Genomic DNA, 23,989 nt, shown 5'->3' on the forward strand with positions numbered 1-23,989 from the left:
TAATGAAGACCCCTAGCTACAACTACGTCAGGTTGATGGGATTGACTCACACATCTTTTTACTTGCCCACATACATCAGCCAACAATATAGGCTCGAGGTGATGGACCCAAAGGAGTTGGTGAACTTTCACCCACCTCAAAAGTTGTCTCCCCACCTTGTTTCCCGATTATTCTAATGATGACTTGAGTTGTAGAATTGATTATGCCTAAACATTGCAAGCCACAAAAAAAAATAAAAAGAAAAGGGTCTCTTTGTGTCAAAGATAGATTCCACTCATAAGATGCCAAAATAAAAGGGGGAGGGTAAAAGAAAAAGAAAATATATACATGTGTTTACACTTGCAGGAACCACAGGAACAGGTCCCAAAGGAGTAAAGTCATCATCTGAACTATATTCTGAGTCACCCCCATAGAGTACCAGGGAACCTACAAATGCTAGTCCTGTTTTCTCTAGCCTTTGTGTTATATCCTGAATCAGTGCATCCTACTGTGTAATTTCTTACTCATAGGAACTGACTTGGCTCTCCAAAGCGGCAATCCTTCCTTCCTAAGGAATACATAAAAGGATCAAGAAGAAGGGTAAAGGAAAAAGAGGAAAGTGGGAAATACCTTGGCAATAATCATCTCACATAGGCCATAATGCATCCTCTTAATCTCAGAATAGATCTCCGGAGACACCTGAGAAAGAGCATATCAGCCAAAGGAAATCAAGAGTCAATTGAAGGATGATTAGATACTCACATAGTCATAAGGAATGGGCAGCCCAAGGGAAGTATCTACATCTGTGCTCTGCTCCAGAAGATGAGGGAGGCTGGGGTTGGCCGCGTTGGGATAGTACCAAGTAGGAAAGCCACAAAAGGGGATGTTGGCTACTCCGAGAGACCCACTAGCACTGGCAGAGGGTCCAGCTTGCATAGGATCAATAGCACTGGCATGTGAATGAATAGTAGAAGGGTCTACACATTGTGTTCTCTCCTAAAAGAACATCAGTCAAGACAAAAACAAAAAGAAGTTGAAGCATGAAGGAAATATTCAAGAAAGGGCAACATACCACTGGACCATCAAGACCAAGAGGGGGTGCATACTGTCTCCTCCTCCAGGAAGGGTTTGTAGTCCCTATCCGGGTCGAGAAATGATTCATCCCATACTCCATCCGCCAAACTCTCAATCTCATTTATAGGGATGATCTTTGGGCAGTGCATGGTAGGTGGAGGAAAGCAGTGAGAGAGACGTGACTAGAGATCAGACCACTTGGGTATGACTCTCTCTCCCAGGTACCAGACATAGCATCATATGCCTCTGAACAGGACCCGGTTCTCAGATAAGCATCTGGCCACAAAAATTTCTTCAGAGTCTAGAAATACGAGAGACTGGAATGGCCTCCAAGTGACCTGTAAATCTAAGGAAAAGTAAGTACAGCACAGGACAAAAGGAAGTTTAGTATCAAATATGGCATACCTCAGTAAGACAATTCAGAAGAGAAAGAGCAGTGGTCCCTGGAGGATGGCGTCATGCCCTAAGTGCTTGATTCTCTCCCCACCATATGGCTATGGGGAAGAAAAATGCCTGAGGATCCCTCAGTTTGGGAGCTATAATCTTCAGGTGTTCAAAGCACCAAGGCTATTTTAAAAGATCAAAGTAAGGAAGTGCAATCCAAATGAATGAAAGGAAATAGGTACAAGGATAAAAAATACCTAAAGGATGTAGCTCCCTCCCTTGTGACCTCAGTCTCCATATGACAACAGGTCTAGGGTCCGCAAGATGTATGCATAGGCAGTCCAACCCGAGTCCCAGGAATCCACCTCCTAAAGATCTTGGGAGAAGAACACTAGGCGAATGTCTACTCCCCCTCGGAGGTCACTAAAAAGACACTGACCCACAACAAACAACGGAAAAGCACATGTCACCTGTCCTATGTTTTTAGGGTTTACCCATAGGTGGGTTCTCCACCATCATGCACTGATATCCTTGAGACAGATATGTGTCAGATCAGCCGCAATGGTAATACCTGTCAGGTCCTCAAACTCCCTAGTTGTCAGAGTCTCAGGAAGGGTCATGGGTCTACCCCCAAATGGAATGCCCGTTAAGGTGTAGAAGCATAAAGGCATAATGGTAATCTCACCAATAGGAAGATGAAATGAGTGAGTACTTGGCCACCACCACTCCATCAAGGCCCCTACTAGTGCTGAACTGAATTGTTGGGTCTCTATAAAAGCTAATCGTTTCAAGTAGGAGTCGACCATCTCCTTCACTCTACGAGGAAGTATCCTATACCATAACCGAACCATGTTTGGGTGGCCATACAGGGCTAGGGTAGGTGGTTCCCTCCCTTTATACTAATGGAAATAAAGAATATTTACAAAAGAAGAATAAAAATAGAAAGATGATCAAAATAAAAGATGAATGAAATGCAAAGACTTAGCCAAGAACCCCATGCCGAGTTGCAGATATGATTCCAAGTGTTGTGGAGAGTCTACCCGAAGTACCAACGGACCCGGCCCTCATCTATTTGAGAAGAATTACTGCAACCCTCCAGCTGGATTTCTCCACAAGTCTTTCTCTTTATTCTTTCAGCTATATTTTCTAAAATCATAAAAGAGCCCCAAGAAGTTTTTCAATATGCACAAAAGCCCACATGAATGTCAAATTCTCTAAATGACTCCTTCCTCAAGAACTTTGAAGATCTTCATGAGAAAGATGAAGAACTTCAAGGAAAACCTGAAGATCTTCAGAAAATTTTTGAAGAAACTCGAAAGATGCAAAATGGTTCGGATCTTCAAAAGGATTTCAAAAACCCAAACTCACTCACTCACAAATCACTCCCCACTCAGAAAAGTTAGAATGAGGAATAAACAAAGGGGGGACCATTTTATGGGTAAAAAAAAATTAAATTCCAAATCAAGGCTCAAAGTTCAAAGTCCAAATTCAAGATTCTATTTCAAAGGTCAAAATTCAAGATTCCAATTCAAAAGTCCAAAAGATTAAAAATCCAAAGAAGAATCAAAGAATCAAAGGATAAAAAAAAATCAAGAATCAAATATTAATATCTTTTACAAGGTTGAAAGAGCAGTGAATTTCTTTCCTATAATTGACAGCACCTAATAGCCTAGCCAGGTTCGAAAGAACCCACCTGGAGACCAAATTTCCTGAACTGGCACATGTACATACATGTGCAGGATTAGAAGAGCAGCGAATTCCTTTCCTACAATCGACAGCCCAGGTAAGTCCTAAAACTCTAAAGTAGTTGAGAGATATTATCTATTGTATTTTTTAACTCCGTCAATAATGAGAAAGATGATGGAAGTACATACTCCGGGTGACAAAATGTGGTCGTTCTTTTCTTCTCCCTTTAGCAGTTGGCATAGGCCTTGGCCAAAGAGTGGCATTCTATAGACATCCAATTTTATCATCATCCTCCGGCTATGATGAAATACAGATCTTGGACACGACTTCTGACTTCTGATCAACATAGATGATGATTGATCTAGAAAATCCAAATACATTCCCCACTTATCTAAAACCTTGGAAACCCCCACGTGGGAGAGAAGAGGGTCCGACAATACAGATGGATAGTGCTTGGAAAAATGATTCCGACAATATATGGCACGTCAAAATTAGACCGTCGGATCTCCCACAATCGTCATCAGAAAATTCCATAATTCACTCGTGTGCGGCGCACGCTAGCCTGCCAGGTAGCTATCCTACACAGCATTGGACGTGCCCCCGCATAACCCAACCAGCACCACTATATGATGCTACTGGTGCTGCCACTGGCTGCAGCCTGCACCCTTATCTACTGTAACTTGTGCACAGCTGCTGCTAGCCGATGCACAACTGTTGTCTAGCCCATGCACAGCTGTTGCCCACCCGGGCACATTGCCTACCCATCCGTGCATCCATGCCGATCATGCTCCATGTATTTTTAGCCCAACCTTGTGTGCCACCATCGATGGTTGGGATTTATATTTGACTGGCCCGATAGGTGAAGAAATTTCCTCTTCACCCATTTCTATGTATACACTACTCTAGTGGCATACCCTACGCCGTAACCTTCTATTAGTCCAAAAACCCACTTTTTCCCCCATTGGCTAAATTTCTCTCTCCTCCCATTTGTCCAAAATCCACTTTTTACCCATTGGTTAAAATTTCTCTCTCCTCTCATTTGTCCAAAAACCCGATTTTTAACCATTGGCTAAAATTTCTCTCTCCTCCTATTTTTTCTAAAATTCCCCTTTTTTCCATTGGTTAAAAAAACTATTTTCACCCACTTTAGTCCAAAAGCCCCCCCTTTTGTCCATTGGTTAAAAAGCCCTTTTCACCCACTTTAATCCAAAACCCCCTTTTATCCAGTGGTTAAACAAATTCTCTCTCCTCCCCTTAAGCCTGGAAATACTATAATATCCCCCTCCTTTAGAAAAAAGACACCAAAAAATTACAACCCCACTTAGGAAGTGAAGCTCTGCCCTCTCTCCTCCTCCCATCTCCTTTTCAGTTTCTTCGGGTCTTCGGAGCAATCTTCATTAAGATCCAAAATTTTGTTCGGATCTTCGAAGTGTTCTTCGAGATCTTAAAGATATTCAATTCAAGTTTGTAGTTCAATCTATTTTTCCCAAAATTAGTATGTTTTGAGTGTTCTTGATCTTTGCCGAAAGTAGAAATCCCTTCCCCCTTGAGGTTCTTTGGGTCTACGAAGAGATCTTTGTCAAGATCTAGAGTTTTGCTTAGGATCTTTAAAGTGCTCTTCGGGGCTTTGAGGATCTTCAATTCATTTTTAGGTTAATCCAATTTTTTCCAGAAATAGCCATTCCTAGCCGAAGCTCTGTCTGAGTGCCCTTGGAATCTTTTTAAAAATAGCCATTCCCAGCAGAAGCTCTACCAAAGTGCCACCTCAGCCTAACCCTCCCCTAGCCTATCCCCAACGGAAGCTCTACAGGAGTGTCACCTTAGCCTAGCCCTCCCATAGCCTATCCTTAGCGGAAGCTCTATCGGAGTGCCACCTTATTCAAAGCCCAGAAATAGCCTTCCCTAGCTAAAGCTCTGTCCAAATCCAAATCCAGAAATAGCCTTCCCTAGCTGAAGCTCGATTCGAATCCAAATTTGAAAGTAACCATTCCTAGCCGGAACTCTGCCCAAATATCATCACAATCAAAATCTCTCGAGAAATAAAGTTGGAGGTTAAGACCATCTTCCCCTAAGATAGGAGAATCTAAAAGACAGTCCAAGAAGGTACTAATCAGGGGGCCACCCCTTTTGACTCGAAATAGGGCTTAAGTTCAGGTATAGTTTCTCAACCGAATTATCATCATGTAGACTTTATATAGACCTTGTTTTAGTGTACATAGTTGTTTAAATTCAGCCAATGTATATATGTGTGATAACTTAGCCATGCATGTGGAATAGGAATAATTGTGGAAAATGTTCATTCTTAAGCATCTAGTAGGAAGATAGGTTGAACCGAGCAGATTGGGTGCTTAACACCTTCCCAATTATGTAACCTGACACTTACCCTAAATCTCTGGACCATACCAACTTTCGGGCCCTTTTCTTCAAATTTAACCCCACCTCTAGGTCCTAGACCCATAATCTTAAGTGGTGACTCCAAACCCTTTTGCATGATCCTGATCCCCATATTTGACCATCATCAAACCCCCATCTAGAATGATGAATTTTATATTTTTGCAAAATAGGCCTCCACATATCTCCGAGAGACGATACGGTGATGTGGGGCCCATGAGTGAAGCACTCACAACACACACCCCCTCCCTCATGAAAAGAGAAGAGAGAGGAGAGAGGATAGAATGGTGACTCGTGAAGTCATTGATCTCCAGCCGCTACCCTCACAATATGCCCGTATGGTTTGGTTTGATGGCCTCATCTCTTCTAGGTTGACACCAATACTCTTTACCGATCTTAAGTGTAGAACATTTAAAGTGAACCCATTGTTAATGAGAACTTGGGGAACCACCTTATCAAGACATTCTACCATGATGTGTAGAGCCCTATTGTGCTAGGTTCCTTTGGGGAGTTCAGAGCTTAAGAACATCAAGGACTGTACCGCATAAGTTACCCCTACTATGTGTGAGAGATGCATTGGATCTATCTCGATTGGCACTTGCAATTGGTGAGAGACTTCAAGACTGCTTCACGGTGTGTGGAGGAGGCCATCAACAATCCCCAAATTGAGGTATTAGCCTGATCCTTCTTGAGCTGAGCCAAGATTGGATTCTTTGGTTCTTTCTTCAAGCCACTGGTTCTAGCCTCATTAGTCCTTAACTGTTCTACTGCAAGCCCTTGTAGTCTCTTCCACTTCGAGTTTCCATCACATTGACAGGTTTCTTCACGATGATCTCTATAGGATAACATTCTTCATCATCACAATTTTTTATGGTAATTATTCCTACCTTAGGATTATCCTTCTCTTCTAATTCTCCTTCCCTGTTAGGAGTGGCAAGTCGAGGTCCTCCACAAATATTCAGAGCCCTGGCTCGCACCTTCTTTGCTGTATTGGAAAGCTACATAACTGTTGTATCCACCATCTCTGCAAGTGTGGCATACCCGCTATTTTTTCAAGGATTCCCAATTGCTTAGTGTAGTAGTGTTCACCGATGGCTATGTTACCTAACATCTGATCAATTTCATCAGCCTCGAGTTTTATGTCAACCAAATGATTATAAACATAACCCATGTGTTTTTCTATAGGGTTTGCTTCACCTTCAAAAGTGATGTCATACCCTTCACTATCTTCTAAATCTAATGCTGGCTCATCTCCTTTCTTGTGAATCGTGAGTGCTGACTGAATTACATCGGTAAGGTCAATCATCGGGTCATCTTCTCCGATTGTGTACAAAGAATACCCTCCAAGATCTTTGGGTGAATAATATTTAGACTCATCATCTTCATTATTGTCCCAAGGTAGTCATCCCAGTCCTGGTACTCATCATCACCTTGAGAATCAGAGTCATCCCATCATTTTCATCTTTGCTCTCGTCCTCATCATCGCCGTCATCATCCTCTTCTTCGTTGATTTATCCCTCACTTGGTTCTTCATCAAATTCCTCCTGACCATCAAATCCTCCCGTATGCAAACATTCATAGTATTCGGAGCGTATGGATGGGAAGATTTCTATAGGGCCAGACTCATCATCTTCTGTGTCACTACTGATGTGGATTAGGGAAGTGTGTTCTTTGATTTGTTCCCCTGTTGCCAATGTTATTACTGCTCTGAGGAGGTCACCTATGACTTCTTCAATTGTCTCCGGATTATTCTCCCGATGCATGGTTGTCTGAATTAAAGAAGTGGGATCAACATCTTGAAGTGGGATCACTAAACCTGTTGATGAGGTTATCTTTGGAGAATCTGGAAATACAAGCATATCCTTCCAATTGTATCCATCTATCCATCCTTTGGGTTATCCACCGATCCTTGAGAGTGGAACTGACATGAAGGTGATGAGGGATATGAAGCGGGGTGGTATGAAGGTGATGTGATGTGAGAGGTAGGATATGAAGATTGATAGTAATAAGATAAGGAAGTTCCTTCTCCTTGATGGGGGTGGGGAAGGTTGCTGATATAGAGGAAGTTGGTGGTATGGCAAATGTTGATGGTGGGGTAAAGGTTGGTAATATGGTGGGGGTTGAAGGTATGGTACAGTGGATCCCCTTATTAATGCGGAAGGAGGAATGACAGATGTTTGATCTTTTGATTCTTCTTCTAATAACTCTTCTCTTTTGTGAGCCCTTATGGCCTTGGCCCTTTGACTCATGACCTTCCTATAAATGCGGGCATATATGTGATTCTTCTGGGCTCTAGGTGCGATGAGTTGAGGGGGGTCATTCTCTGTTGAATCTTTATCTAGATTGTTCACATGATCATAGAACATGGGATGAGAAAAGTGCTTATCTGACTGATATGTGTAAATGACCCTTTAGAAGGAGTTGCACTCCTTTTGACAAGCATCCTTAACGAAACCATAGTTATGCCATACTATCTCTGGAGGAGGGGACAATCTCTGCACAAGCCAAAAATTCTTTCTCCACTCATCATACCTTTCCTCATGGTACTTCTTAGAATCTTTAATATAATGGGTTGGAATCGAAGAATTAAGGATCCCAATTCTGCCAATCATCCATTGTTGCTAGCATGTTGATAGTTCCATGGTCTGGGAGTGGATTGGTATTGACATTAGGAGATTGCTTAACCTTGACTTCAATAGTCCTATTGTCTACCAAATCCTGGATTACATGTTGCAGACCCATGCATCTTTTAGTGTTGTGCCCCTTCTAAGTGTGGTAAGCACAATATTCATTGTCCTTATACCAAGCTAGAGGAAGGTTATTGATTACTCTTGGAGCCACTGTCCCTAGTAATCCCTATTTCTTTAGCTTTCGTACACTGCTACCATGGGTATTCCCAAATTCGTGAATTATCTCCTTGTGCGAGAAGCCTTCTGAACAGGGACATCTGCTTGTATCACAAAATGATTGTGAAGAGGTGATAGGTGAGACCTACTATTGGACTGCGCCTACCACATTGGTTTTGAGACCCCTTCCACGTCTAACTCTGGTGTTTTCTCCTACATCTTGGGAGGATCCTTGATATTGGGCATCTCTTAGGATTCGGTTCTCCACACGTGTGCCAGTGGCTATCAAGGCATCAAAAGTTTATAGATGTTGGTAGTAAAGAACATCGTAATAAGGTTTAGACATGTTTTCAATCAACATTTCTACTTGCTCTGCTATTGAAGGCCGATTTGCCATCTTGGTGGCTTTATCCTTAAACCTTATCAAGAAGGCGGTGAATCCTTCTCTGGGCTGTTGTCTCAACATCTCAAGCTCCTGACACTACATATCTACTTTGGTGTTGTATGAGTACTGCTTGGTGAAGATTTTTATCACTATTGTCCAATTTTGGATTTGGGATGACTCCAACTATGTGAGCCACGTTAGTGCTAGTCCTAATAGGGTTAATATAAAGGCATGTCCCATCTGGTTGTCTGTAAGTTGCCATAATTTGACGATCCTGAGAAAGACTTTGAGATGGGCCTTAGGGTCTACATACCCATCAAATCTGCCAGTCTGCCATTTGAACTTCTCAGGAAGCCATGGCCCAGAAAAGAAACTCATTTCATCAGAATCCACTATTTGACTTTCTGAACTCTTTCCCGTTCGGAGCATATTTTCTAACTTTTCCAACTGCTCTCTAATTTTTCTTTCCCTTTCCATCTCTGGAGGTTCTATTCAGACATGAGCCACAAACTTTTATTCTCATCTTCAATCACTACCCTAGGGGGGACTCTGAAATGCCCCCCATTGACCATTTGGATGGGTAGGTGAAACTCCTGTCTAACAGGTTGACCTGACTCCTGAGTCAACTTGGAAAGAATTCACCCAATGACTCGTAGGTCCATTCTGATCCAACTCTCCTATAGCTTGTGCTAGTGTGAGGGTAGAGGCCAGAGATGGACTGAGATATTGTCTCCCTTCCCTTTGGGGGGAAAGGACTTGCATCCCGACCTCTCTACTGTATCCTTCTCTTTCATGTGAGAGGAGGGGTTTGTGTCGTGTGTGCTATGCTTGCAGGCCTTGCATCACCATATTGCCGCTTGGAGATATGTGGAGGCCTATTTTACAAGAGTTTAAAATTCATCATTTGAGACGGGGATTTGATGATGGTCCAATTCGGGGATCAGAATCATACAAATGGGGTTTAGAGTCGCCACCTAGGGTTATAGGCCTAGGACCCAGGGGTGGGCCTGATTCCTGAGAATAGGGCCCAAAATTTGGTCTAGTCTAGAGATTTAGGGTAAGTGTTAAGTTACAGAGTTAGGAAGGTGTTAGGCACCCAATCTGCCCGGTTCAACTGGTCTTCTTGCTAGATGCGTGAGAACGAATATTTTCCACAATTATTACTATTCCACATGTATGGCTAAGTTATCACACATATATACATTGATTGAATTCAAACTACTATATACACTAAAACAAGGCCTGTATAAAGTCTACATTATAACAAGTTGGTTGAGAAATTATACCTGAACGTACCCCTTGTTTTAGGTCAAGAGGGGTGGGCTCCTGATTAGTACCAGCTCGGACTGTCTTTTGGATTTTCCTGGCTCAGGGGAAGATGGTCTTGACCTCCAACTTCCTTTCTTGAGAAATGCTAACTGTGATAGTATTCAGACAGTGTTCCAGCTAGGAACAGTTACTTTCAGATTGGGATTTAGACAGAGCTTTAGCTAGGGAAAGCTATTTATGGATTTGGGTTCGAATAGAGCTTCGACTAGAGAAGGCTATTTTTAGGCTTGGGATGAGGTGGCACTCCGATAGAGCTTCGGCTCAGGAAGGTTATTTCTGGATTTATGATGAGGTAACACTCTGACAGAGCTTCTGCTGGGAATAGCCTAAGGGAGGGCTAGGCCGAGGTGGCACTTCGGCAAAGCTTCCACTGGGAATGGCTATTTCTAGAAAGATTCTAGGGACACTCGGATAAGGGATCGGCTAGGAATGGGTATTTCTGAAAAGAAATGGGCTGACCTAAAAATGGATTGAAGAACTTCAATCCCAAAGAACACTTTGAAGATCCGAACAGAGTTTCAGATCTTAACAAAGATCTCTTCATAGAATCGAAGAACATAAAAAAAGGAGGGTTTTCTATCTCAGGAATGCTAAAGAATGTTCAAGAACACTAAAGAACCCTCAAGAACACTCAAGGAAGGTGGCTTACGAACATACTATTTTTGGCTAAAAACTGGATCTAACTAAGAATTTGAATTAAAGATCTTTAAGATCCCAAAAAACACTTCGAAGATCCGAATGAGTTTTTAGATCTTGACAAAGATTGCTCCGAAGATCAGAAGAAACCCAAGAGGGGGAGGGGAGGAAAATTTCACTATGAAAGAGTGAAGGGGGATTTTGGTGTGTTAAAATCAAAGGAGGGAGTATTTATAGTTTTTTTTGGCAAATAAGAGAGGGGGCACCTCTTTATCCAACGGACGAAGGGGTGAGGTTTTGCTTAAGGTGGAGGATAGGGCTTTTACACATTGGGTAAAGAAGGGAGTTGAAGGCAAAAATAGGTGGGGAGGGCTTTTGTCCACTGCGTAAAGAGGGGAGTTGAAGGAGAGAGAAATACTAGCAAAAGGAGGGATTTTTTTGGCTCTGAGTGGGTAAAGAAGGGATTTCTTCACCCACCAGGTCAGGGGAATACAAATCTTGATTGTTGACGGTAACGCACGGGACCCAACCGAAGTTCTCGAGGCATAGTTAGTTTTAGGTAGGTAATGTGGGCGTCATCGCAGGTGCATGACAAGTGTCAGGCGGGTAATGGCCGAGGGGGTACGGGCATGGGTAGTGGGCACATGCATGCATGGGCAGTAGCTAGTGCACGCAGGTGCGCGAGCTGGCCTACTGGCCAGTATGTAGTAGTCAGGGGGTGTGCAACAGCAGAGCTGTGGGGTGCAGCAGCAGGGCAGCGGGCCAATGCCTATGGGGGCGCTGGTCTGTGCCCATAGGGGTGCAGGCCAGCAGGCCATGGGTAGTAGTAGGGGGTGTGTAGCAGTAGGGTTGTGTGTGTAGGCTATCAGGTAATGGAGGTGCTGGATTGTACCGACGGGGGTGCAGGCTAGCAGGTCATGGGCAAGAGGGTAGGTGGGCTATGTGCGACAGGGGGTTGTGTGCGGTAAGGGACTTGGCATATGCTGCTGCCCATGTGCCTCTGCCAAGGGCAGTAGCCATGGGTTGCAGCCATGGGCAGCGAGCATGCACCATAGCCATAGGCAGCAAGCACGTGTGTGGACTGGCCCATTTATCGAGTTTTTCCAGTAATGATTACAACAGATCCGTTGTTCCAATTTTGGCGTATCATATATCATCAAAATCGTATTTCCAAGAACTATCCATCTGTAAGGTCATCTTGACTGGATTCCTTTATATATAAAAATCCAAAATTGGACTCCCTTCTCCCCTACGGTTTTAGGCCCGCGAGTGTTTCTGGGTTATCTGGGTAGGTAGGGGATGAATTTTAGGGTGTTTAGGCTAGGGGGATTTTTTCAGGTTTCCAGCTGGATTGTTCGTATGCGCAACATGCGTGCGGGAAATTATATTTTTTAAGGAGATGATTGCAGGAGATCCGTCGATCCAATTTTAACGTGTCATATATTGTCGAATTTGTGTTTTCGAGCACTATCTATCTATACGGTCATCTTGACCAAATTCCTTCAGATATAAAATGTCAAAATTAGACCTTCCTCTCTCCCGTGCGGGGATTTCCAGGGTTTTGGGTAGGGGAATGTTTCCATCAGCATATCTGTTGGTTGGAAGCCAAAAGTCACATTCAAGATCCATATCTCATCATAGTCGGAGAAGGGTGTTAAAATTGGGTGTCTACAAAATGCTCCTCTTTGGCCGAGCCTGTTCTAAAGGCCGAAGGCCAAAGAAAAGAATGACCACATTTTGTCACCCAGAGCATGTACTGCTATCATCTTGCTTAGTTATGACGGAGTTAAAAAATGCAACATATTATATCTCCTGACTACTTTGAAGTTGAGGACTCACCTGGGGCTGCCAATTGTGGAAAGTAATTTACTGCTCTTCTAATCCTACAAAAAAGGTTAGTACTTTGATCTTTGATTTTCCACAGCTGGGCTTCACATGTGCTAGTTTAGGGAATATAGTCTCCATGCTGGGCCCTTTTGACCCAATCTAGACTATCTAGGACCGAAGGTTATAAGAGAGGAAGTCACTGCTTTTCCAGTCCTGTAATAGGTAAAACACTTGATTCTTTGATTTTCCTTAGCTGGGCTTCACATATGCTAGTTCAGAGAATTTGGTCTTTGAGGTGGGTTATTTCGAACTGGGCTGGGCCATATGGTCTTCTAGGTGGGTTTTTCAAACTGGGCTGGGCTATCTAGTCTTGTCAATTACAGGAAAGAAATTTACTACTCTTTCTACCCTGTAAAAGACATTAACAATTGATTCTTGATTTTTGACCTTTGATCTGAAATTTTGTTCATTAATTTGTATTTGAAATTTGGTTTGAATTTCGATGCTTGATTTGGAATTTTTTGACTCTTGCTTTTGATTTGAAACTTGAATTTGGACTTTTGAATTGGAATCAATTTTTTTTTTTAAATGAATTTTTTCTATAAAATTGTCCCCCTCCCTTATTCATTCTTCATTCTAACTTTTCTGAGTGAAGTGAGTTCTTGGAGTCCTCTGGTTTTTCTCAAAGTTTTCCTTCTTATCTTGAAGTTTCTTCATTTTATTCTTGGAGTTCTTGAAGATCTTCATCTTGTTCCTGAGGGAGGATTTATTTGAAGAATTTGATATTCTTGTGGGCTTTTGTGTAATTTAGAAAACTTTCTGGGGCTTCTTACAATATGAAAAACTTTTTAGGGCTTCTTGTAATTTTGAAAAATATTGCTAAAAGGAGAAAGAGGAAGTCTATGGGAGAAGTTCAGCTTGAGAGCTGTAGCAGTCCTTCTCATAGGGATGAGGGCCTGGTAGACTGGTATTCTAGGCAGACTCTTTACAACAATCGGAATCACATCTACAACTCCATATGGGGTTCCTGGGTAAGTCTTTACATTTCATTCATTATTTTGATCATCTTTTATTCTTGTTTTGTCATTCTCTCTTTTTTTATTTATTGTATTATTTTTGCTTTTTGCTATTTTTTCTTATTATTTTTGCATTATTTATTTCCATTAGCATGAGGGGAAGGAACCACCTACCTTGGCCTTCTATGGCCATCTGAGCATGGTTCAGTCCTGGTATAGGATGCTCCCTTGCGGGGTGAAGGATATGGTTGATGATACCTATCTGTTCTAGCTGGCCCTTGTAGAGACCCAGAAGTTTAATCCGGCATTGGTGGGGGCCCTGATGGAGCGGTGGTGGCCGAGTACTCACACTTTCCACCTTCTTGTTGGAGAGATCACCATTATGCCTATGTGCTTCTATGTCTTGACAGGCATTCCATCTGGGGGTAGATCTATGACTTTACCCATAGGATTTTCAATTGCTAGGAAGTTTACAGATCTGACTGGTATCACCATTAAAGCTAGCCAGACATGCATCAACCTAGGGGAGATTAGTGCCCGATGGTGGAAAGTCAGCCTGGGGGAGAATTCAGGCAATATGTCTCAGGTGGCACGTTCCTTCTTGCTATTCACTGTGGGTCAGTGCCTCTTTAGTGATCTCCAAGGGGGAGTAGATATCCGCCTGGTGTACGTCCTCAGAGATCTTCACACAATAGATTCCTGGAACTGGGCACGGCCGCCTATGCATATCTCCTGCGGTCCCTAGACCTCCTATCCTACGAAGATAGTGGTTCAAGGGGGTAGGCGTTATTATTCAGGTAACATTTCTTCTTGTACCCATTTCCTTTCATTCATTCGGTCTGTGCTTTCTTACTTTAATATCTTGAAACAACCCTAGTGCTTTGAGCACTTGGGGACCATAGCCCCCAGACTGAGGGATACTCAGACATTCTTCTTCCCTCTAGCCATGAGGTGGGGGGATAACTAGGTGGTCAGGGCTCGACGCCATCCTCTAAGGACCACTACTCGTTCTCTTTTGAATGATCTTACTAAGGTATGCCATGTCTGACACTGAAATTCTATTTTCCTAATGTTGTACTTACCCTTCCTTGGTTTTCCAGGTTACTTGGAGACCATTCCATGACCACATATTTTTGGATTCTGAGAGTCACCTTGGCTCATTAATTGTCCAAGAACCGAGTCCTTTTTTAGGGCCTGTGGGGCCATGCTTGGTACTTAGAAGAGAGAGTAGTACCCCAGTGGTCAGATATCGATCCACACCCTTCTCCCAGTCTTCCTCCACCAACTATGCATTGTCTAGAGATTGTCCCTATGGACGAGATGAAGTACTTGGCTAACGGAATATGGGAGGACTCCTTTCTTGATTCGGTTAGGGACTATGGAGCCTTCCTAGAGGAGTAGATAGTGTGCACCCCTCTCGGTCCCGATGGTCCAGTGGTATGTTGCCCTTTCTTGAGTATTTCTTGCAGATTCTTTCTTATTTTGGTCTTAACTGATGTTCTTCTAGGGGAGAGTGAGACGTGTAGATCCTTCTGCTGTTCGATCACATGCCAGTGCTACCGATCCTTCACAAGCAAGGCCCTCTACTAGCGCTGATGGGTCTCTCTATGTTGCTAATCTCCCATTTCGTGGCTTTCTTACCTCGAAATATCTCAAAGCAGCCAACCCCAGTCTCCCTCATCTTCTGGAGTCGAACATAGATGTAGACGCTTCCCTTGGGCTACCTATTCCTTATGATTATGTGAGTTTCTGATCATTTTCCAATTAACTCTTGATTTCCTCTGGCAGATATGCTATTTCCCAAGTGTCTCGGAGGTCTATGCTGAGATTAGGAGGATGCATTATGGCTTGTGCAAGACGATTGTTGCCAAGGTATTTCCCACTTTCCACTTTCTTTTGCCCTTCTTCTTTCATTATTCTTCTTCTTGATCATTTCTTGTATTCCTTAGGATGGAAGGATTGTCGCCTTGGAGAGCCTAGTCAATTCCTACGAGCAAGAAATTGCATAGCAGGATGCACTGATTTAGGATATAAAACAGAGGCTGGAGCATATTGGACTAGCATCCGCGGGTTCCTCGATACTCTATGAGGATGGTTTAGAGTACGGTTCATATGATGGCTTCTGACCCATAGGGATTTGTTCCTGTATTTCCTGAAAACACAAAACATGGATATTTTCTTTCTTTTTTTTTTGCTCCCTTTGTTTGTTCATTATTTTATTTCAGTATCTTATGGAAACTTACTTTTAAAACAAAGAAAATATTTTCTCTTTTTTGTTTGTTTGCTTGCAATGCTTAGGCACAATTAATTCCACAACTCTAGTCATAATTAGAATAATCGGAATAACACAAAAATCCAAATACTTCCTCATTCCATTACCAAGTGAATTACATGAAAAGGGGGATAATTTTCCTACCACAGATGGGATAGGTTAATAACAAGATGGGGAGACAATTCTTGAAGTGGGTGAAAGTTCACTAACTCATATGGGTCTGTCTCCTCGAGCCCGTACTGTCGACTGATGTACAAAGGCAAATAAAAAGACGTGTGAGTCAATCCCATCAATCTGACATAGTTGTGGCCAGGGGTCTTTATCAAAAAATCTTCTTGTGGCTTCCCTGGGCACCTCCATGTGATATTCTTCACAGTCCTTTCCTGTAGGTACTTTTCCTAATCGGTGATAAGGTCGAATTTCAGAAATTCTCTTATCCCGGTAACAAAAAACTCCGAGTGGTCTTCCCTTTAATGGTGTGGTGAGCTTCAGTGTCTCGAGGAGCCAAATCTGAAAAGTAGCAGGACTCCCCTGATAATGATCTAGTCCGAATCTATAGCCATAGCTCATGTCATCAAATCCCTTGAACGTTTCTGTAAGAATCGTAGGGATGATGTCACCTCCCTTCTTCAACTGTTTTACTACCTCAATTAGAACAGATGGTGCACCATGTCCAGGAGTGTGGAGAACATAACAAGCTATTATGCAAAGTAAATAAGAATCCAGGGATCTCTGCTAATGGATTCCTCCCACTGGTAAATATTGGATGAAGATCTGAGCCACCTTCAGAATGTTGATCTTCCCATACCTGACAAACTTCTTTACTTCTTCTTCTTTCCATTCAAAGAAATCTTGTATTTCCTCTAAGCAATCTTCCTTCAAAGAGGGTTGGAACAAACTTCCTTTGGGTGGATGTAGCATGCAAAACCAAAATTCTTCAAGAGTTGGAAAAATCTCCACTAATCCAAACCAAAATATATGCAGGTTGGCATCCTAGTGTTGAGGCACCTATCAGAGTAATTGGTGATGTAGCTTCACACATCCAACCCGGCCAAGAAATGGCACATTCATTGATTCCAAAAATTCTGGTGCCCTCATATTTATGTCTAACGTCCATTTCCTTAATGTCTTATCCAACAAGCCCATGAATTTTCCTGAAACCAACACAAACAACGAGATATGATGATTTATCAAAGCATTACTCCTTAGCTAATGATTTAAACAAGCCTTTAACACTGTTGCATCAAGCTCTTCATTTTTTTTTTACTTTGACTGACCAAAGGTGGAGAACAATCTAGCCTTGATGAACTGGTGTCTGGTGGTAATTTTCTTTTAGGGGATAGAATCCTGGATAAGAATGGATAGACCATAGGTGAATGACAGATACCTAATGGCTTTGCATGCCAAATGGCGATTCTTGGGGGATAGAATTCTGGATAAGAAGTAATGGACCAATGGGTGTACGACAGATACCTAATGGCCTTTCATGCCAAATGAAAATTCTTGAGGGACACAAAGTATGATGATCTTTTAAGATACTTTGATTATTAATCAAGGAACTGATTTATTGCCTTTAGATGGTTGAGACCACACTTGCACATGTCAAATTGCCTACGTATCCCTCGAAAGGAATCAGGTCTAATATCGTTCAGACTATTCACCCTTTCAAACATAATATTTTTTTAGTCGATCCATGTTAACTGGTCCGAGTATTTCTTCACCGTTGTGGTCTATGAGTTTCATAGCTTTGCCTAGTAGAATCTCTTTGATAGTGAATGGGCCACTCCAGTTGGGCCTAAATTTCCCTCTTGGGTCAAGAATTGGAGCTCTTTGTTCTCAAAAAACAAGTTCGCCTTCTTCTATGTGACAAGGCTTCACATTCTTATTGAAAGCCTAAGCCATTCTCAATTGATATTTCTTCAAATTATCTGTGGCTTTCATACGCCTTTCATCAAGAAAGTTGAGCTCATCATGTCTAGCCTTTACCCACTCTCCTTTAGGTAGCTGACTATCAAGGAGCACCCTTAGGGATGGTACCAGGATTTTGACGGGTAGAACTACCTCAACCCATATACCAAAGAGAAAGGGATTGCCTCCATCAAGGATTATACAGAAGTCTGGTCTGCCCATTAGGCAAGGGGTAACTTATCAGCCTAATCCTTATGTGTTTCTGCCATTTTCTGCAAGATGACTTTGATTTCTTGTTGGTGACCTCTACTGCCCCATTGGTCTGCGGCCTGTAAGTGGTAGATCGATGTCTTCTGATATCGAACTTTGTGTAGATTTTATCGGTCTTGCCCCAGAAATGGGATCCTAGATCTGATATCAATTCTTGAGGTACTCCATATCGAGAAATGATATTTTCTTGGATGAATTTAGCTGCCTTAGCAGACATGAGGACCACATAGGAGTGAGCTTCAACCCACTTGGTGAAATAATTAATGGCTATTAAGATGAACTCGTGACCGTTGGATGCCTCCAGGTAGACCTTTCCAATGATATCGATGCCCCAAGTGGAGAATGGCCAGGGTGAACTGAGCGAATGCAGCTCCATTGGTGGGATATGTATGATGTTAGAAAATATCTGACACTTGTGGCATTTTATGATAAAGTCCATGTAATCTGCTTCCATTGTGTTTCAGTAATATCCTAGCTTGAGGATCTTCTTAGATAACATTTTGGCATTCATGTGGGGTCCACAAAGACTTTGATGAATTTCCTCCATAATGGTTGTAGCTTATTCTTCATCCACACACAACAACTGTATTCCATTATAGGATATCTTGTATAATAGATCCTCTTAAAGAATAAATTGAGTGGTATATCTTCTCAAAAACTTCTTTTCTCTGTCAGTTGCTTCAATTGGGTACTTCCTTTCCCTGATGAAATCTACTATGTGAGCGAACCAAGACCGACCATCTACAATGAGAGAGTTCATAGAATTCTGATAAATGGGCTTACTTCTTTGTTCTACTAAGAATGGTCAGAATCTAGCCATAGGATTGCACTTTACCATAGAAGCCAAGGTTGCAAGGGCATCAGAAAACCTTTGTTATCCCTCTAGAAGTATTCGAGATAAACTTCTCAAAGTGTTCAATCACCTCTTCTAGATGTTCTTGATATGGCTTCAACTTCTCATCTCTAATTTTCAACTTTCCCTGTGTCTGACAGATGACAATGGATGAATCACCGTAAACCTTGATCCTTTTCACCCTAATGGTTAAAGCAGTTTCGTGCCCCAAAGCATAAGCTTCATATTCAACAGTATTATTGGTATAGGGGAAGTCGAGGCGAAATGATGAAAGCAAATAAAGGCCATCAAGAGTGACAAGCAATATTCCCGTGCCACATCCTGTCTGATTGGCCACTCCATCAAAGAATAACTACCATTTATTAACTATATCTTCTTCCTCTACCACTGCGAGTCCTTCATCGAGAAAGGCATCATCTAAGGATCTTCCATCTTTTGTGGGGTGAGTAGCCAAATGATCATCTATGGCCTGACCTTTGATAGATTTTTGAGTAATATAAGTGATGTCAAACTCTGATAGCAAAAGTAACCAATGGGCCATCCTTCCTATTAAGGCCAGTTTCTCGAAGAGATATTTGATGGGACCCATCTTTGAGATCAAGTGCATCAGATAGAAAACCATGTAGTTTCACAACCTTTTAGTTGCCCAAATCAACGCATCACATGTTCTTTCCAAAGATGTGTACCGGGTCTTGTATTTAGAAACTTCTTGCTAAGGTAATATATGGCATGTTCTACCCGCTTTTCAGTCTCCTTCTGTTCTAACAAAGAGCCCATAGAGTATTTTTTCTGTGGACAAATATAACAGAAGTGGTTCTCCTTCCACTGGTGGTGTCAATACTAGTGGGTTCATGAGGTATCCCTTGATCTTGTCAAAAGCTTGTTGGCATTGGTCATTCCATTCCATTGGCTGATCCTTCTTCAATAGCTTAAAAATTGGTTCACAAATTGTAGTCAACTGAGCTATGAATCTGCTAATATATTGGATGTGACACAGAAATCCTCGTATTTGCTTCTCAGTCCGAGGCGTGGGAATTTCCTGAATTGCCTTGATCTTGATACGGTCAACTTCAATGCCTCTTTCACTTATCAAGAAGCTTAACAACTTTCCCATTGTTGCCCCGAACACACACTTTTGAGGGTTCAACTTCAGCTGATACTTCTTAATTCTTTCAAAGAATCACCTTAGTGTTGGAATTTGCCCTTGTTGATCTTTTAACTTTACTATCATGTCTTCCACATAGACTTCCACATCTTTGTTCATCATGTCATGCAATATGGCTGTGGTTGCTCTTTGATAAGTTGCCCCAGCATTCTTCAGTCCAAAAGGCATCACCTTGTAACAATAGGTTCCCCACGGTGTGGTGAAGGCTATTTTCTCACGATCCTTTGGGTGCATGCTTATTTGGTTGTATCCTGAGAATCCATCCATGAATGATAACAAAGCATACCACGCCATATTATCTATCAATACGTCAATGTGGGGTAATGGGAAATCATCTTTAGGGCTCACTTTGTTAAGATCTCGGAAGTCCACGCACATCCGCACCTTCCCATCTTTCTTTGGTACTAGTACAATATTGACCAACCAATGGGGTACTTCACCACCTGTAGGAACCATGCATTCCATTGCTTCTGTTTTACCGACTTTGTCTTAGGGTAAGTCGGCAATTGATGTTGCACGATGTTGGGGTTGATACCCAACATATCCTCATAAGACCAAGCAAAGACCTTGATGAATTCCTTCAAAAGATTAATCATCCACTCTGCTTCTTCGTCATCAAGGGTAGTGACAATTTTTACCTCTCGAAGGCATTGGTCTGTTCCTAGATTAATAACCCGAGTATCCTCACGGATGGGTTGGGATTTCTTTGGTTTACATTGTTTTATTAATTCTTGATATTTATTAAGATCATCATTAGAAAAAAGAGGCAAGTCATACTTGGAGTCAAAAATTTCATTCATGAAAGGAGTAATGAACTTGACATACAAGGACTCTGGACTCTTCTCAAGAGGGGAGGCTGCCACGAAATCATAAACAATAGATTTGACTACAGACTCGATAATTGGTTTGATGCTTTCACCAGGGGTATTCAGGGTGGTTGACTCCAAAGCATGAGAAAACTTGAAGTTTTCTTTAATGCTTGTCCAGATTAGGAGTGGTTCAGTGGCTTGATGGATGAGGAGGTGGGGCAAAGAGCCTTCTTCTCCTTTCGAGAAAGTTGCTGCTATTTCCTTAGTGTGGTAATAGTTCCCCTGGGTAGGTGCCTGCTTCTTCACAAATACCAGCTGATCAATCTCGTGCTTTCGAAAGCCAAACTTTCTGAGGGGTGAAGATTTTTGGAGACTGCTCAATCCTTTTTCTATGAAGTCCATATTTTTTAGCCTATTGAGGGATGCCATCCCAATACTGTAGTCACATCTTTGACCACCTTCACGAGCCTTCCCATTGCAATTGGTTTAGGCATAGTACATACAAACCATCATCTTCTGTGCCCTCCGTTGTTTTGCATAAGTGCTTCTTCCTCTAAAAGAATGGGGTTTGAGCTTATGCAACTCTCAGGCTCTTGGCTCTTGTAGGAGGGAGCAAATGAAGCCTTTCACAGCAAGGGAAAGTGGTAGACTCCACCAGGTGAGTCTTATCTTCTTTTCCCACTCCCTTTTCAGGAGGACTCGAGGACTTGGCAATTCTTTAGAATGGATTAGTGTTGTGGACCCATCTTCAATCATTGTAACTTCCGCTATCCCAGTAATGCAGCTGTCTTGGTCACTTTCCTTAACTAGGATTTTTTGTTATTCAACTTCATAAGTCACTCAGTCGTACTTGTCTTGAAAGAACACTTCAAATCCTGGTTGTATCTTTGTTGCAGTTTCATCAAACCATGGCTCCACATTTCTACGAAATGGAAAATCCTCTCCTTCTTTTACAAAATACCCATTGAGAGTAGGGTAGTAAGAGACAAAGATCTTCCTAGTCATCCTTAGCACTTTCTATCCTTTGGTGGTTGGAGGAGTGTACCTGAGACCATTCTTCCCTTTGTTCACTGCCAAACTAGGCTGCTTTGGAACTCCTTGATGGTATTTCCCTAACCCCATGCTAGATGGCTTCATAGTTAGCTGGGATTTTCTCATTTGGAACTTCTTTGGCAATGGTTATGCAAGTGGTGTCTAATTCAAAACCACTCAGTTGCACCTCTTGGTTTTGTTCTTCCCCATTTTCAACGGTGGCCAAAGTGTTAACCACTTCACAATCTCCGGCCACTAAGACCACCTTTCCCTCATGAATGAACTTCATTCTTTGATGGAGACTAGAGGACACTGCCTTCGTAAGATGCAACCAAGGCCTTCCCAAGAGCATGTTAAAAGCTGTCAGTATATTAATGACTTGGAAATCAACATCAAACTTCACTGGACCAATCTTTACAGCAAGGGTAATGATGCCAAGGATCTTCCTTTTGGTATTTTTGTATGCCCTTATGGTTTGGGTGGTTAGCCTCATTTCTTCCAAGTTGATGTCGATATTCTTTGCTAATCTCAATGATAGTACATTCAAAGTAGACCTGTTGTCAGCAAGAACCTGGGGAACCACTTTGTCAAGGCATTCAACTGTAATGTGGAGAGCCAGATTGTGTTGGGTTTCCTTAGGAAGCTTAAAATCTGAGAACATCAGGGACTGCACTGCATATGTTGCTCCTATTATATGTGCGAGCTGTGTTAAATTTATCTCGATCGGTACTTGCACATTAGCGAGAGACCTCAAGACTACTTCACGGTGCGAAGGGGATACCATCAACAATCCCCAAATAGAGATATTTGCCTAGGACTTCTTGAGTTGAGCCAATACTGGGTTCTTTGGCTCCTTTTTCATGTTGCTAGTTCCGGCTTCATTAGCCCTTGGCTGTTCTATTGCAAGAGCCTTGCCCTTGTAGTCTTTTCCACTTCTAGTTTCCATCTCGTTGATTGATTTTTCACAATAATCTCCGTGGGATAACTATCTTCATCCCTACTATTGGTTAGGGTGATTATCCCCACCATAGAATCATTTTCTTCTTCTGATTCTCCTTCCCTGCGTGGGGTGGGAAGTTGAGGACCTCCACAAATATCCACAGCCCTGGCTCGTAGCTTCTTGACTGCATTAGAATGCTGTTGGAATGCAGTGTCTACCACCTCTATGAAAGTCTCATCTAGCCCTATTTCCTCCAGATCATCCAACTACTCATGATAGTAACGATCACCAATAGTTACTTCACCCAGCATGTTGTCAATTTCTTCTACCCTTTCCTGCATTCTCAAGGTGCTAGAGTACACTTCACATATCTTTTCCTTCATCTCTAATGTGGATTCAGGTTCATCCAGATAAACTTGCATCGACTCTCTAGATCCTTCATCACTTTTTGAATTTGAAGTAAAATCATCTCCTCCCATACAGAGGGAAGGGTAAATGCCACCTGTCAAGTCAGCTACTAGATCATCACCACCAATAGCATAGAGTGAGAAACATGTCAGATGTTCTGGTGAGTAATATTCTGACTCATCATCATAATCAATGTATCCAGGCCCTAGGTAGTCATCCCAGTCTGAATACTCTTCATTTTCTTGAGACTTGGAGTCATCTCCATCATTCTCATCCTTGTCCTCAACGTAGTCATCATCATCCTCTTCTTCATTGATTTCACTCCCACTTAATTATTCCAAAGATTCCTCAAGACCAATAAATTCTCCAGCATCTAAACGCTTGTAGTATTCAGAGCGTACGGCTGAAAGATCTCCATAGGGTTGGTCCTATCATTACTAGCTCAAAGTTGGAATAGTCCCAACTCCTTATCCTCAGTGTCACTTCCTATGCAGATTAAGGAAGTGTATTCCTTGATATGCTCCCCTAGGGCCAATGTGGTTACCGCTCTAAGAAGATCAGCTATACTCTCTTCAATTACTTCTAGATTGTCTTATGAATTTACAACAGGCTGAATTAAAGAAGTACGATCATTTTCCTATTCCTCTCCTAGAGCATTCATCAATCCTGTTGATGAGGTCATCTTCAGGGAATCTGGTAGCATATCCTTCCATTCGTACACATTCGTCCATCCTTCCCTTGGGTTACACACCGAACCTTGAGAATGGGATTGGTATGAG

This window comes from Macadamia integrifolia, unplaced genomic scaffold (assembly GCF_013358625.1).
Source record: "Macadamia integrifolia cultivar HAES 741 unplaced genomic scaffold, SCU_Mint_v3 scaffold1218, whole genome shotgun sequence".
Classification (NCBI taxonomy): Eukaryota; Viridiplantae; Streptophyta; class Magnoliopsida; order Proteales; family Proteaceae; genus Macadamia; species Macadamia integrifolia.